We start from the raw sequence: 15,478 nt of genomic DNA, 5'->3' as shown, positions 1-15,478 counted from the left end.
GCGGTCACTCCAGCTCAGGGCCTCTCAACCTCCACACGGTTGACACTTTGCGCCGGGTAATGTTTGTTTTGGGGGCCGGAGGTGCTGCCCCGTGCGCTGTGGCCAGTTAGTAGCTTCCACCGGATGCTAGGGGTACCACCCGCCTCAGTGGCAGCCACCGACATCGTCTGCAGGCATTGCCGGGTATCCCCAGCGGACAGGGTCGCCCTCACTTAAGAAGCACTGCCATAGTCAGTGTTAAGTGTGATTTCTTTTTGTTTTCTGCTGTCTTCCTGGAGCTGGACTGCCTCTCTGTGTGGTCTGGGGTGGACCCCTTGGAAAGGGTTTCCACTTAATAAACACACTATTAACCTCCACTATGTGCCAGGCGTGGTCCTAATACTTTACAGATACTAATTCATCGACTCCACATCACGGTCCTTCTATTCCTCCCAGTTTACTGACGAAGGCTGAAGCACAGAAAGGTTCAGTCACTTTCCCAAGGTTGCAGAGCTAGTGGGTGGCACCCCCAGGGTGGTCTGGGCGGCCGGGGGGGGGGCTCGCTCTGGCTTCCCAGGCTTCCTGTGCCCCTTCCGTGCGCCGGCAGTGCCCGTGTCCTGCTGATGGTGGCGGGACATTCCTGGAAGGCGTTCTGGAGCAGATGCGCCCACAGTCATCCTCTCATGGGAGGGTCCTTTCTCCGTTCTAACCCTGTGCTCTGTGGAAGGTCTCACGTGTTCTTGTCCTCAGGTGTCTGCCTGTCCTGAAGTCCTCAGCTGCCCCCTGGCAGGAGCAGACATGCAAACAGGCTGGGGTCCCTTTCACGTGTTCTTTCAATGAGTATTATTGAGCACCTACTATGTGCCAGGCACTGCTTGGTGTTTGGGGTGCAGCAGTGAATAGAACGGAGACAGACTCTCGGCCCCTGGGGAGCTTTCCCCCTGGGCGCAGCTGGACTGAGCACCATAGGTAGTAAGTGACGTAGTGTGAGAAGGGGCTGAGTGGGGGCAGCGGGAGGGGTCAGGAGCAGGGGAGGGGAAGGTTACAGTGAGTGCAGGGCCCATGGGCGCCGTGGGGAGGGGTGGCTTGAGCAGGTTGCAGCCGAGACCCAGAGCAGGTGAGTCCCTGGCTCAATCTGTCCGGGTGCAGCCCCCGGCTTCAGGGCGTCCAGCCTGTTGGGTGCTCTCTGTGTTCCTTGGTTTCCTTTGCTAAATAAATGAGCCACTTTTCTTTCCGGGAGTCTATCGCCTCTGGTCTCCCAGTGGTGGAGTTTCCTCCATCCTGTGGCAACGTGGGGTCTTACATTCTTGCCCCGCATGGAGTCCTGGGCGAGGAGCGTTCTCATCCTGGTTCATAACGCGGGACGCACACCCCCAGGCCACCCGCCCCCACCTGGGGCCCGGGACTGCTTTAGGTGCCGCAGGTTAATTTGCCGCTTCACTTTGTGGAGTGTGCTTGTGGAACGGTCGCGTGGTGTGATTTCTGAGCTGATCTCTGCAGGGCCGGGCTGGACTGGGCGAGCCTCCGTACCCCGTTCACCGTCAGGCACGCCGTTCAGTCACATGGCTCGTGTGCAGGGTGCTTTCCACACACAACACCATTTAATGAGAAGTCCTGCTGGTCCCCACTAGGATGGCGTCTCGGCGAGTTGCTGTGGTGATGGGACTTGTGGGTTTCTCATCTGCAGGAAACCGGAGGTCAGGGGCCTGCCCGGTCCCTGGGCTCTGGAGAGGTTGTTCTCGGCAACGGGTCGTGGTGAAGCACTGCGATTTGTGATGTTTGTGGGAAATAAAATGGACGTGTGACTTCGTTGCCCACGGCCCCTTGAGGGAGTGGGACGGCAGGAAATCGCAGGTCCTCCTGTTTCTCAAGGGCAAACATCCAGCTGCTTTTCATAGTAGCCACCGGCGTTTGTGAGGGGCCATCAGATGCCTTATTGGGGTGTGGTGTGTGCCGTGCGTCCAGCGTGTTTCTGGATCAGAAACGAGAACGTGGATGTGGCTGCAGAGAAGAGGTCCTTTTAAAGGCCTCAGACTCGGGAGCCCTTCGAGGTCTCTTCGTCTCCGCTTCAGGGGCCGGCCCAGAAAGGGAGCACATCTCTTCCTGAAAGGGTCCTGCTCCAGAAGGGGGACACCCTTCCCACGAGTCACCCTGCGGGAGCGTAGACGCTGATGCACAGTAAAGGCCTGTGTTTCAGCGACGCCCGTAAATTAACACTGACTCTCGTGTGGGGGGCTGCGTGTGACTGTCCTGGATGCGGAACCGGCTGGCCCGTGGCAGCCTTCGAGTCATCGCCCTGGTCCTTCTTGCCTCGAGGGCTTCCCCATTGACTGAGACGCTTGCTCTGTGACCTTGGAGGCTTGTCCCCTACCTCCTTTCCCTCCGCCCTCCCCCCACCCCCGCCCCAGTTCCTCTATGCAGTAAGTGACGCACCTGTTTTTCTTCCTGTCTCTCTTTGGATGATCACTGACGTCCCCCTGTGTCTGGAATATACCCTTTTTCGTCAAACCTAAGATGCCATTATTTGTGAAACCATCATTTTATGTACCCCTAGGAAAGAAAAAACACTGTTGAACTGTGACGCAGTGGTTTCTTATCAGTGTTTTTACTTTCTACTTATTTAAAGAGCTCTTTTAGACTTAATTAGACATCGATTTTTCCATTTATCCCTCTTGTGCACAGATAAAAAGGAAAATATAGGTGAAATACATCGGGTAGCGTGTTCCTTAAAATTTTCGAGTGTCTGCTTTTTGCCTCAGAGATATTAGTGCCTGTTTTCCTGAGACAAAGTCTTCCTTCCCCTGTGCCACCAAGCTCTTTGGTGGATGCAGCATTTCCTACGAGCCCTGGGTTCTGGGCTCTCACCATCACTTGGCATTTGATAGAGTTGGCCACCTTTTGACTCTTCTGGGAATTTTGCCCAGCTCCCCAGTTCACCGTCCACTTCTGTCCCACTTGATTTGCTGTCTGGGATTTTCTTCCAAGGCACCAACATGCATCCCACAGACTCTGCTGCTGGCATGTTTTGTGTTTGAGGTAGTGCTGGTCATGACGGTGCGTCACGGCCCAGACCTGGCCACGGCATCAGAAGGTGTCACGAGCTGCACCCCAATTGCATGTCAAACTGTGAAGAAAAAGTGCATCTTAGAATTCGTGAGTTAGGGTCTTTCTTTTTCTCAAGTGTCAGTTACTTCCCTCTCTGAGATCCCAGCTCCAGGCCCCCTGGCCTTGATAAAGGGAAATGGTAGCCTCATCAAAATGTGTACATTCGCATCTGTTCACTCCCAATCCATGTAAGCAGAAGGACTTCCTGGTTTTTATTGTTGAGAGATTAGCAGCTGATGACTGTGAACCCGTGTCGAAAGGTTTTTAAGCATTTTCTGGCTACAAGTTACCCTCCTGAGTGCTAGGATCTGCAGAAGTGAACACGGTGCTCCGTCACCCTTTAAGGAGCTCACATTCACTGACCAAACCAACTAGAGAAAGATCTAAAAAAATAATAATTAGGGGTAAGTTGACTAGGGACTGGATAATAGATGAAATTTAAGACATTGTTATTAATTTTATTTAGTGGCAGTAATGGCCTTATGCTTATGTTTTTGAAAATCCTTATCTTTTGTATTGCTTGGGCAAAAAGTTTCTTCAGGTTTTTCTGTAAGATGGTATGGGAAAACCCAGGTGAACTTTTTGACCAACCCAATAGATACAGACTGAAGTATTTATGGATGACGCAGTGACGCCGAGCCTGTGGGAGAATTATGAGGGAACAGGATTGGCCGAGTGTGTTTGTTGAATGACTGATGGGCATCTGGAGTTCATCATGCTATTTTATTTTTGCCTACTTAGAAAATTTTATTTAAAAAGCTAAAAAAGTTTATAGATGTATGTAGCTTAAATTAGCAAAGCAGCAGAAAACTAGTATTTTTTAAAAAAGTAAATTTAAAGCTTTGTAATATGGTCAGTGAAAGGTTTCTACTCCCAATTTCCAGTGTGTGTGTGTGTGTGTGTGTGTGTGTGTGTGGTGGGGCTGGAGGCTTCCCCTACACAACCAGTCAGTGCTCAGACACTAGCTGAGTGTCCTGCAGTTCAAGCCAGTTCTGACACTATCCACCCAGAGATACATCAGTTCCCACAGGTTAAGGTCTCAGTCCTACAGGACTGCCCCCCCGCCCTCCCCCGCCCCTTCAGATGCCCTTCGCAAGGGCCAGTGGTCACCTCTGCTTCTGACCAACAGGCTATCAATCAGAGGTTCCCATCAACCCCTCCTTGGGTTCGATTAGTTTGCTAGCGTGGCTCAGAGAACTCAGGAAACCAGTTTATTTACTAGATTTCTGAATTGTTACAAAGGATATTCAAGGATACAGATTAACAGTCAGATGAAGAGACATACAGCAGCTTGAGGTACCTCGTGGTGCTTGGGGTCCAGCATGGTGGCACATGGACGTGTTCTGGTTCCCCAACCTGGAAGCTCTCTGAACCCGTCCTTTTGAGTGTTTACAGAGGCTTCACTCCATAGGCATGATTAATCAAGTCATAGGCCATTGGTGATTGAGTCAACCTCCAGCCCCTCTCCTCCCAGGAAATCAGGGGGTGGGACTGAAAGTTGCACCCCTCTGTTTACGTTTGGTTCCCCTGGCAACGAGCCCCCATCCGCAGGTGCTTCCAAAAACCTCATTGACATAAGCCCAGTAGTGGTGGAAAGGGGCTGGTGAATAACAAGACACCCGTGTCACCTTTGTGGCTCCGAGGACAAGAGACCAAGTAGAACAAAAGATGCTCCTGTGGCTCTTACTGTTCAGGAAATTCCAAGGGTTTTGGGAGCTGCGAGCCAGAATCGGGGAGAAGGACCAAAAACACATATGACAAATATATATTTGGTTACATCTGAATGACCAAATATATATTTCTCATAAATCAAAATGTCACAGTCAGTAAAAACATACACCAGCCTCGATACCTTCTGTAATTTAGGAATATCCAGCGATGATTCTTTTAAAAGGATACTTCAGAGGTGACCTAAGATCCTGAATTGTCGGCTGTATCACCAGGAAAATATTCTTACATTTGGTACTGTTTCTTCTCTAAGAATTACCGAAGTTCTTTGGAAATTGCTACTTCTCGTGAACCTTTTGATGGTAGAGCAGCAATTTAGGTAGTTCGTCGGATTGCTTACTCTTGACCAGACCTCTCAGTGGCGCGGAGACCCTGTCGCACAGCAGCGTTTGGTGTGGGCGTTTTATTACATTGCCGACCGCATCTCATGTGACAGGCGTCCGGAGGGCAGAACACACACGCCTGTACATTCACACGTCGCAGGCAGTTTGCCTGCTGTCATACGGGACCCATTCGGGCTGGGGATGCTTTGGGAAGCCACAGTGGGAGACCTGTAATAAATATATATTATTCCTTTCTGTTTCCCCAACAGGATATTAATGTGAAATCCTCGTAGTTTACATTGTGTTTGTAAACAAGAGGCTTTCGACAGATATACGGTGCTGCACGTTTTCTGTAAGGTTTAAATTCCTGGTGCTGCAAATTTACACCAGCGCCATCCCCGAGACACCCGATGGGAGCTGCTGCTTATTCACCTCTCCTCCCGGCCCTCTGCACTCACACTGCAGTGTCCTGTGGACCCCGAGGTTCTTAACTTGCTCCACCGGTCATGTGGTAGCAGGGCTGGGGCTGGAATGTGTTTTTTAACATCTTTATTGGAGTATAATTGCTTTACAATGATGTGTTCGTTTCTGCTGTATAACAAAGTGAGTTAACCGGGCTGGAATGTTAACGTTCCCCAAACTGCCTTCGGCCCTGGAGAAAGTCCGGCTGCGGCCATCCTGGTCTCAGAACTGCAGTCCTGAGTCACCATCAGCTTACGAATGGCAGGTTTCTCTCTTGCTGTTGCAGAGCTGCCACTTCAGCCTGGAAGGTGCTGATTACCTGGGCCGGTGATCACTCCTTAACCTTTATATTGCAAAGTGCTGATGTCAGGATCCAGCCCGAGCTGTTCTTGGGTGGTCTGAGCTGTGGGTCTGAGGCTGGGTGGCAGGAAGGGCCACCCAAATGGGCCCCCCAGAGGCAGATGAGGCCTCACGAGGAGCCCCCTGTGCAGAGGGCTGCTGAGACACATCCTCTGTCTATGCTTGGTGAGTTGCAAGGCCCCAGGCCAGTCTGCATCAAGATGTGACTCTTTTGTTTTCAAAAGAAAAGGAATGTAGGTGAAGTAGCCCATCCCTGGGGAGTGAATCCAACGTGGCTGTAAGTGTTTGTACTTGAGGTATAATTTTTAGTTGAAAGCGTTTTTCTCGGTCCCCAGTGGAGAGGATGGGGTGGCATCTTGTCCCAGAGGGAATTCCTGATTCCTGATGACCTAACGCTCCTTCCCGCTGCACGAGGGGTGTTTGAAAGTCAAGCTTTCCTGCTCCTCGGAGAGTTTAGCTGAGGTTTCTGCCGGGAGGGGGGGCTGCCTGCGCGGTGAGTCCGATGCCCTAGGCGCCCCCGGGTGCAGAGGGGCAGCTCAGCGCCCCCACGCCGGGCGTTCGGAGACCGTCCGCTGGCTTCTGGCTCCGGTGCAGGGATCTGCCAGGAAAAGCCCAGGGCGACGCTGCCGGGTGGGTGGCTGGCTCAGGCGATGAGGCCGAAGGGGCCCACAGGATGCGTCGCCCAGGGGCCACCGCCTGGGTTTGAATTTGCCTTCTCTATTTGGCTCTGTAAACTCAGGCAAGTTACTCAAGCCGTCTGCGCCTCGGTTCCCTCATGTACCCGTCTCCTCACTTTTTTCAACGGGGAATAAATCAGAGCAGGGCCTGGTACCCACGGCGTAAGTGTGGATGTGAAGTCTCCTGGCGTCAGGGCAGGAGGGGCTGGTGCCCCGGCTGGCTGGGCCATCCTCTGGTTGGCATCACCAGCCCAGGGCATCTGGGCCCACTGAGCCAGCCCTCCTTGGCCGCGTTTGAGCCAAGAGCCTCCTTTCCCAGGAAGCGCCTCCACCTCTGTGGACCTTGTCCGGGGCTTTTGCCCTGGAACGAGGGTGAGGCCAGGGGGCCTGCAGCCTTTGCCCCTCTGGTGAGGAAACCGAGCCCCAGAGAGGGTGGCTGAATGCCAAGTGGACCCCAGGTCTCTGGAGGGAGAGACAGGAAGCTGCAGGCCAGAACCCTCTCGATGCCCCCCGCCTGCCCCCAGGACATTGTTTCCCAGTTTTACCCCTTAGTCTCTTGTCTTTGAAAATTGTTCCGGGACGTGGTTTTTCGCTATGTGGCTGTGTAATTAATTTTTAAAAACTAATTGGCGATTGGTTGCTTTCTGTATCTTGAGCTGTTATTATCTGAATACGGCATGTTATTTGGAAACTTTCCCACAAGGTTTTAATCAGTAAATATTCTTTTAGTTTCATGTGTTCAGTTTCTGACTTGCTTTTGAAACCGTAGGTGAGTGACAAGTGGAAGACAAATTAATAATCGTGGCAACACCGCAAAGCACCCCTGTGAGGGCCTTGGACTAGTTCTGTCAGTTAGATCACTGTTCATGGGATTTCTCTGATGGCCCTGATTAAGACAACTTAGAACTAGATTGCAGGTTAGTAGATACACTGTGTGATGATTTCAAGGAGAGAAATCCACATGAAAACCTGGCGTTTGGTTACGATAATCCAAGGGGCCCGGCTGTGACGTCAGACCCGGATGCAATTGCTGCCTGTGACCCTTCGTGTCTTTGTCTGTGAGAAGGGGGTTGATGGACATGAGTGAGTTGGTGGGGACGATGCCGGTGCAGTTTAATGAGGGCTCCTTTTATTTTCACTGGCGTGTGTACTCACCCTTCTTTCTCACAGATGCTTCTGGGGTGACGCTGGGCCCCTCTGGCGGAGCAGGGGCCTGGCTGGGGGCAGACACCCAGGTGGAGGGTAGCTTCGCGGTGTGCATCGGTGACTAGGACGTAAATCAGGGCAGAATGCTGAGGAAGGAAGCTCTCCCGCCCTCTGTGCTCTCGGGCCTGCCGTGGACCTGGGAAGCTCCCTGTTTTTGTTCAAGTTGAAGCTGTGGTGCTGAGCGGGGCCAGAAATGTCACGTTTGGGGCACGTTTAAGAGAGAGAGACTGTACTTGGCCAGAGTGCAGTGTACGTTCCCAGGGACACCGAGAGCAAAGCAGACCTAATGCGTTAATGGGCGTGATGGCGCAAGCTGGTAGGATGGTAGTTTCGTGGGTGTCTGGCTTCAAGTCCTGCCTTTGCAGTTCGCAGATGTTCCGGCGGGCAGTCTCCTCCCGGGGCCTCAGAGCCGCCCCCGCATGGGATCCCCGTGCTCCATGCCCCTCCCCCTTAGTGCTGAGCGGGGGGGACAGTCTGGCTCTGGTACCTTCCGTATTTTCTTGGTTACTTATTTATTCCGGGAAGGGAGTGTTGGAGCTGTGAGGAGAGTACTAGTTTCAGAGGTCTGCACACGTAGAAACAGTGGACAAAGCCTAGAAACCTAGCTGTTGCCCCAGCTGACAGTCAGGGGCCTATATGCACAGACCATGCACTTTTTTTTTTTTAATTTTTGGCTGCGTTGGGTCTTTGTTGCTGCGCGCGGGCTTTCTCTAGTTGCGGAGAGCGGGGGCTACTGTTCCTTGCGGTGCGCGGGCTTCTCATTGCGGTGGCTTCTCTTGTTGTAGAGCACAGGCTCTAGGCGTGCGGACTTTAGTAGTTGTGGCACGCGGGCTCAGTAGTTGTGGCACACGGGCTTAGTTGCTCCGCGGCATGTGGGATCTTCCAGGACCAGGGCTCGAACCCGTGTCCCCTGCACTGGCAGGCGGATTCTTAACCACTGTGCCACCAGGGATGTCCCCAGACCATGCACTTTTAAGTGCTAATTAGGGACCCGGGATGTTGGAGCCGTGGGTGGGCCTGAGCTCTGCTCCACCAGCCCTTGGATGCTGGGCCAGGTGTGCGTGGGTGGGGGGTCTGCATCTCCGGGATCCTGCTGGTCCAGCAGAGAGCAGGGCTTGCAGCTCCCCCGTCGTTCTGGGCCCCTCACCAGGCGCCGCTGTTGACCCCCAGGACTCCGCAGGCTGCCGGGCATCTGCATCCACTAGACTGTGAGCGCCTTGGGGGCCGGCACCTGCCCAGCCCCTCCCCTTTCAGCTCCGCTTCCCCACGGAGATTCAGCAGCAGCTGCAGTGATGCGCCTGCCCCAGGGCCGTCAGGGGAGTGAGGCAGATGAGGGCCTGGGAACGTGCGTTCTGGGAGGGGTGAGGGTTGGGGGCCACCAAGGCAGCATTGGGTAGCTCTACGTGGAGCTCCAAGGGAGCTCACAGACTCATCACAAAGGACCGAGGAGGGCACCTTTGAGGGAGAGCTCATGACTAGAAGGATCCAGCCGTGAGGATGTGGTGGAAGACTGTCCAGGCATGGAGAACGTCATGTGCAAACGTCCTGGGGCCAGAATGAACTTGGTGTGCTTGGACAGTCTAAAGCAAAAAGGTCAGCGAATAGAAGTGTGGTGGGCAGGGGCCACACAGGGTCAGAGGGTGCTCAGGGCATGGTATGCATTTAGGATTTTATTTGTGCATGTCGCCGTGTTCCCTGGGTGTGGCCTGGCACCCGGCACATCGTTGGTGCTCTGGTTGGTGTTCCGTAATATCGGTAAGCGAGACGAGGCTCAGACTGGTGGGGTCGTGGTGGTGAGAAGGGCCGCGAGCCTGGGCTCAGCAGAGGGTCTTCTGCACTGTTGTGAGACGTCCTGGCCCTGCTGTCCCTCCCCCTTGGCCTTTGCTCCTGCTGGCTGTTACAGCCTGGGGTTAGAGAGCCACTGTGCCGCAGCCTCCCATCCGCGACAGCCGTGGTCTGGCAGAAGTGCTCAGCGTAGGGAGTCGCCGTCATTTCTGGGTGCAGATCTGGCTTCTCTGCACTTGCAGCGAGAACGTGGACCTGAAGACAAGGACAGCGTCCACCTTTCCCTCCAGAGGCGCTGCGTTGATGCTGCAGCTGCGTGGGCCTGGCTCTGTTTGTAGGTTAAGCTTTTAAATCGTCACCCCTTAATTGGTGTTGCTGCCGCGTCACCTTGTCTGAGGACAGGGGGCTGTGCAGGGACTCTGGGGACAGGAGAGAGGTCGCGGGTGATAGGATTTAAATTGTGTTTAAGCAGCCTAGTCCCTTCCGGCTGTGTTTAGAGAAGAGTTTTTCATTGTTAACCCTCCTTCCACTGATTCATCATCGTAAAACACTTCTACATTTAGACGGTCATCTCTGGACAGACACCTGGTCACAGTGGGTTCTGAGCAGCCTGGCCTGCCTGTGTGGGGACAGACCGCTAGCCTGGGGGTTAGGCATCTGCTGTTCTTGTGTCATTACATTCCTGAGTGTTTGGAGCGACCCCTGGCTTGTCATTTTAACGCTCTGTGCCTTGGATGAGCACTTGTAAAACTGTGGATATACTGCTGGCTGGTGGTGTAGGGGCTTGGAGCTGCAGGGACATTGGACAGACAAGATGGAGGTGGATTTATGTTTGTGAAATGTTGGGGCACCTCTAGGCAACACTTCGAACCCATGGGGGTGGGCACCCAGTCCGCACTTCAGGCAGCGCCCCTAAAGTCATTTGCGGAAGGCAGCGGGCCCTTCGGTAGCATCTGTCGGAACGCTGCAAGCGACCTGTGGAGGATCTGAAGCCAGCCTCCCAAGTTGAGGGAGGAACGCGGGTGCCGCCAGACGTGCCGAGGGACCGGCGAGATTTGTCCACCTTCGTGGACTGTAGAGAACCAGTGATAGGATTTATCCCGGGACTTGGCGTTCTGAGGTGCGAGAGGAGGAACTGAGGAAACTGTGCCCTCAGTTATTTGGAGAGGGGGGCACAGAGTCCTGTGAGCCGACGGCATCTGGCGTCATTGGAGCGAGAATTTAGCGAGAGGGCATTATGGCGGTTAGTGGTGCAGCAGCTAAGTGGTCAGCTCAGCCTCTAAGAACTAGCAGGGCTTCTCCTAGCTAGTCTCCCAGTCCTTTGGTCGTGGGCATGGGGGTTGGAAAAATGCATAGGTCCAGGGGAGAGAGACGGGAGGACAGCATAGGAGGGGAGGACTTCCTACAGCAAGACAACTCGCCCTTTGGACATCAGGCTTTCTCTCTCTTACATTTTTTTGGGGGGGGGGTTTCTTCATCGGCCGAGGAGGAAAAGAGCTGTAAAATGAGCGGGTTTCTTTGCGTGCTCAGGAGATTTATTTTCCTTTTCACCCCTTGTTCCTCCTCCTTCGTTTCACCCACATACAGCACAGAACTTTTGCAGCAGCAAGGATGCAGTTGTAGCCTGGCTCTCTGGGCGGGATCTCTTGGAGCGGGTCATAACTTGTCATTAATAACGGCTTGCTCAGGGCACAGCCCTGTCTTCCCAGCTGTGTGTCTGCCCTGCCCTGGTGCCTGTGGGACACTGAGTGTGCCCTGGGGGAGGGGGCGGAGGGCGCCTGGTCCCTGGATCCCCCTGGATCCAGTCTCAGCCCTCCTTCCTGCTGTGTCCTCGCACAGGTGCCCTTCCAGGACCTTGTCACCTCAGTCTGCGAGGTGGAGACAGGAACAGGGCCTACTTCACGGGGCTGTTACCAGGATTAGGTGAGGTGTTGCCTCTTAACCCTTTGCCCATCGGTAAAAGCGTTCCGGACATTGTGTGTGTGCAGGGGGGCGGGGTGTGTGTGTGTGCGCGTGTGTGTGCTCGCACCTTAATTCAGCTGCTGGAAAGTTGTTTTATGTCTGCAGCTAGAGACACGTACACGTGTGCACACAGATGCCGACATGTGCATGCCTCTTTCCTTCTTCCTGGCCAGAAAAGGCGTGCACGGCAAATTTCGTTAGAAATGCAGAGTTGTTTTGTGGAGGGCAGCACCTTTTCTTCCATCCCAGGGAGCCACGTTGTTTCACCTGGGAAGGTGCCAGCAGAGGTGCAGGTGGAGGCCCCCAGCTGGGTCCTGGTTTCCGCACTCTTCTTTCACGTGCCGGACGCACAGCCCCTTCGAACCCAGCACACAGGCGTGCTTAGGGTTCATATTTTAAGAGCTGTCTCATCTGATGACCAGCCCTAATTACTGAATTTCACATATGAAAAACCTGCAGGGTGAAGGACTTTGCCTGTTGATTGCACTCACGTTGCTGCATTAAAGTGAAATAAATCTCAGGACTGCAGTAGCCTCAGACCGGCTGCTGTCACCTTCTCTCTTCTCGCCCTGGTCCTTCTCCCCTGGGTCTTCGTCGGTTTTCCTTGCAGCTTGTGTCTTTCATCCTTTTACCCCACTTCCCCCGCCCAGCCTGGGTGCTGCGCCCCACTCCCCCCAATTCACACTGTAGACCAGTGGTTTTCAATTTGGCCACATGTTAGGAACAGCTAGGGAGATTTTAAAAATAGGTGCCTAGAACCTACCCCAGGCCAGTTAAATCAGAACATCGGCTCTTGAGCTGAAGCGTGTTTTTAAAAACTCATGGAGTCCAGGGACTTCCCTGGTGGTCCAGTGGTTAAGACTCCGCCCTTCCACTGCAAGGGGCATGGATTCGATCCTTGGTTGGGGAACTAAGATCCCGCATGCCACTCGGCCAGAGGGGGAAAGAAGAAAACGCATGGAGTCCTCACATACATATTTGGTCTATTTTGTAGGGCTTTGAGCTTGAGTTTGGTCTTTCTTTTGGAAGACTTGGGTGCTTGCTTTTATGTTCAGGGATGAATATTGATGGGCATACAGTGAAGTGCCCGTTGGATTACTGAGTGGTGCTCTTGTCATAAGCACGTATTCAGGAGGCTCTGAGAAGCTTACTGTTTACAGTCAGTAAAAGTAACGAACAACAGATATGAAAATGACAGTTTGGAGCTTAAAGAAACGACAGCTTCCTTACTGGACTGAATGAATATCCGGAGTGGCTTGAGGTGTTCGGAAGTCGAGCAATCTTGGATTCTGTTTTCCTATCTTACTTTAATCTGGGGTTGCTTTGTTTTCGTCGTTGTTTGCAGGGGGAGGTATGACCCCGTGTGTGAGGGTCAGTGGCCACGTGGATGTAATTCTCAAGGAAAACTCTGGATCAAGTACCAGCTGATTGGAAGGAAGCACTGGGAACTTTTTCATGATCAGAGGACTCTGGTCATTAGTGTCCTGCGAGCCACTCAGGGAAATGAACAGAGCCATCCCTTCCAGTCTGACCTGGAATCGGTGGGTGACGCGCAGCGCCCCGCACGGCACCCCGTCTGCTCTCCCCATAGCCCTGCACGTGCCCCCTTGAGTGAAAGTGGAGGCTGTCCGGCAGGGTCCTTTGCCCAGTAGCCGAGACCCTCGCTTGGGAAGGATCAGGTGGTGCGGGCTGGATGTGAGGGGGCGTGTGGAGTACCCGCCCTTCCGAGGTTTCTGACATCCCTGGACTTGGGCTCATTCCTCTGTTGGAGGATAATAAACTGCACAGAATTTACAAATGGCGAGGTAGGTTTTCCAGGGGGAAGTTGGAGTTCTTTGTCTGTTTTCTTTGCTTCTGTCTGTACCATTGTGTGTGTGTAACACATTTGTAGAAACAGTCGAGGCTTACGTGATTATTTTCTTCAAAAGACTTGTCTTTACCCACTGGTCCGTTTTCCAGTGGGTAAAGAGAGGCCAGCGAGCTGTTTCAGACAGAACTTAAAGAGAGAATCACCCTGGGTCTCTGGGTTTCATAGGTTTGGAAACTAGATGGTATTAGTTCATCTAGAAGGTTATCAATCAAAGCCCAGGGTTTCCGTGAAGCAGTATTGTAAAATGTTGGTAAATAAGGATTCTGGGTCATGAATTGCTGATGGGAGCGGAGCCTGGGGGAGAGGGCTCCGGGGTGCGTGTGCTCAGGGAACCCGCGCCGCTGGGCGAGCAGCTGTTCTCCTAGGCATGTTTCCGCTCCCTCTGTGGAAGCTGGATCAGCCTTCATTCTGGGGATGTTTCCGTGCATAGAATCAGTACCCTCTCCCTAGGGTGCTGATGGAGATTCATTTTTCAAAAACCCAGTGCGTAGCTTGTTAAACTGTTGTCTCAGCTCCAAATCCTTCTAGGCTCCCCTCTGTGCCGCCGGAGCTAGGACTCTGCACAGCACGTCTGTGCCCTCCGGGACGGGCGGCGGTCCAAGCACCAGCCGGGCGGGTAGGCAGGGGAAGGGGCTTGGTCCCTCCTCTCTGTTCCCCCGCTCCGGAGCAGCCCCCGGGGACACGCCTCCCCCTTAGCTGCCCCGGAGAACCCGCTGTGCCCTCCTCCCAGCACAGAAAGAAACAGCCTCATCGCCGTCCTAGAGACCCCAGCGCCAGCTGAGCAGACCCCCTTCTCGGGGCAGCTCAGGCCCTCCTCCCTCTGCGTTTGTAAGGCTCACTGATTCCACGTCTTCTCTTGGTTCCCTCCAGCCCAGGGGTGGTGGCTGCTTCCTGCACTCGCTGCCCGCCTGATGCCTCGGAGTTTTCCTCGTGCCCCTTCAGTTACCTAGTTAACAGCTTGATACCGAGTTAACGATTGACGGTGAAGCCTCTGTTTAAAAGCTTGTCCGTTGTCTGCATTCTAGAAATCGGATCCTGACGGACGCATCTGGCATTCTTCTTAACATTCTTCAGTAAGCAGTCAGCAGAACTATTTCCCAAATGCATCGTGGTTAGATTACAGCCTACCTTACATTCCTTGGGTGTTTTGCTTCAGTTCTTCTTTGCGATTAGGGTGAGCTGTTTCCTGGAAAGATGGCCACAGATGGCGCGCATCGTTCATTCTGTGGGTTCTCTTTGGCTGTATTTTTGGAGGGTGACGTCGTACCACCTTATCTCCCACTTCTGTGTCCGTTACGGGACAGCTCTGAAATTTCCTTCCACTTCTAGATGGTGGCTGTTGTGTACTTAAGCTACGTATACTTCTAAAAAGATTTGAGGCACTTTATGGGAAAAAAGCATATTATGTGTAAACACAGATTCATTAAAACAAGAGTTCAAAGAACTAGGGACAGACTTGTGGTAGAGGCGTAGAGTTGGTGGGTGGGCTGGGATGAGCCGCGCTCCAGGTGGCGCCTGGGAGCCCAGCGGGAACCACGGCCAGGACAGTGGTAGCAGCTGGACTGAGCGTTGCTGCTGCAGGAGTTGTAGGCCGTTACGCTTTGCAAGCCACGAAGCATGTGGAGCCTCAAGGAAAACAAGTTTTTCAAAGTCTACCGAAATCTGCCTTCAGTGGTGGCTATTACAGAGGTGGGTTTGAACCCCAGACGGCAAAGCGGGAAGCAGCATTAATACTAGGTGTAAGCCCTACCGCTGATAAAGGAAAAATAAGAGATGCTCATCGATGAGTTGTGCTTTTAAATCACCCAGACAAGGGAGGATCTCCTTATATAGCAGCCAGAATCAGTGACGCTAAAGATTTACTAGAAGGTCAAGCTAATGAGTGAAGTAAATGTATGATGAATTTTGAGTTCTTATTCATTTATGGATAGGAGTACCAGCTTTTTATAATAAAATAAAACTACACATTTTAAAAATGATTTAGCACAAGCTAAGTCAAAGCCTTGGTGTAAATTTGAGGA

General features: G+C 53.0%; 1 protein-coding gene and 1 pseudogene across 1 annotated transcript in view; both read left to right on the top strand.

Moving 5' to 3' along the window:
- Window positions 1–15,478, top strand: part of GALNT2 (polypeptide N-acetylgalactosaminyltransferase 2) — a 179,193-nt gene that overhangs the window by 6,406 nt on the left and 157,309 nt on the right. The window lies entirely within an intron of this gene.
- Window positions 10,863–15,343, top strand: LOC132593663 (mitochondrial import inner membrane translocase subunit TIM14 pseudogene; annotated as a pseudogene).

Source organism: Globicephala melas, chromosome 16, assembly GCF_963455315.2.
Source record: "Globicephala melas chromosome 16, mGloMel1.2, whole genome shotgun sequence".
NCBI lineage: Eukaryota > Metazoa > Chordata > Mammalia > Artiodactyla > Delphinidae > Globicephala > Globicephala melas.
This window is presented reverse-complemented; position numbering and strand designations above follow the sequence as displayed.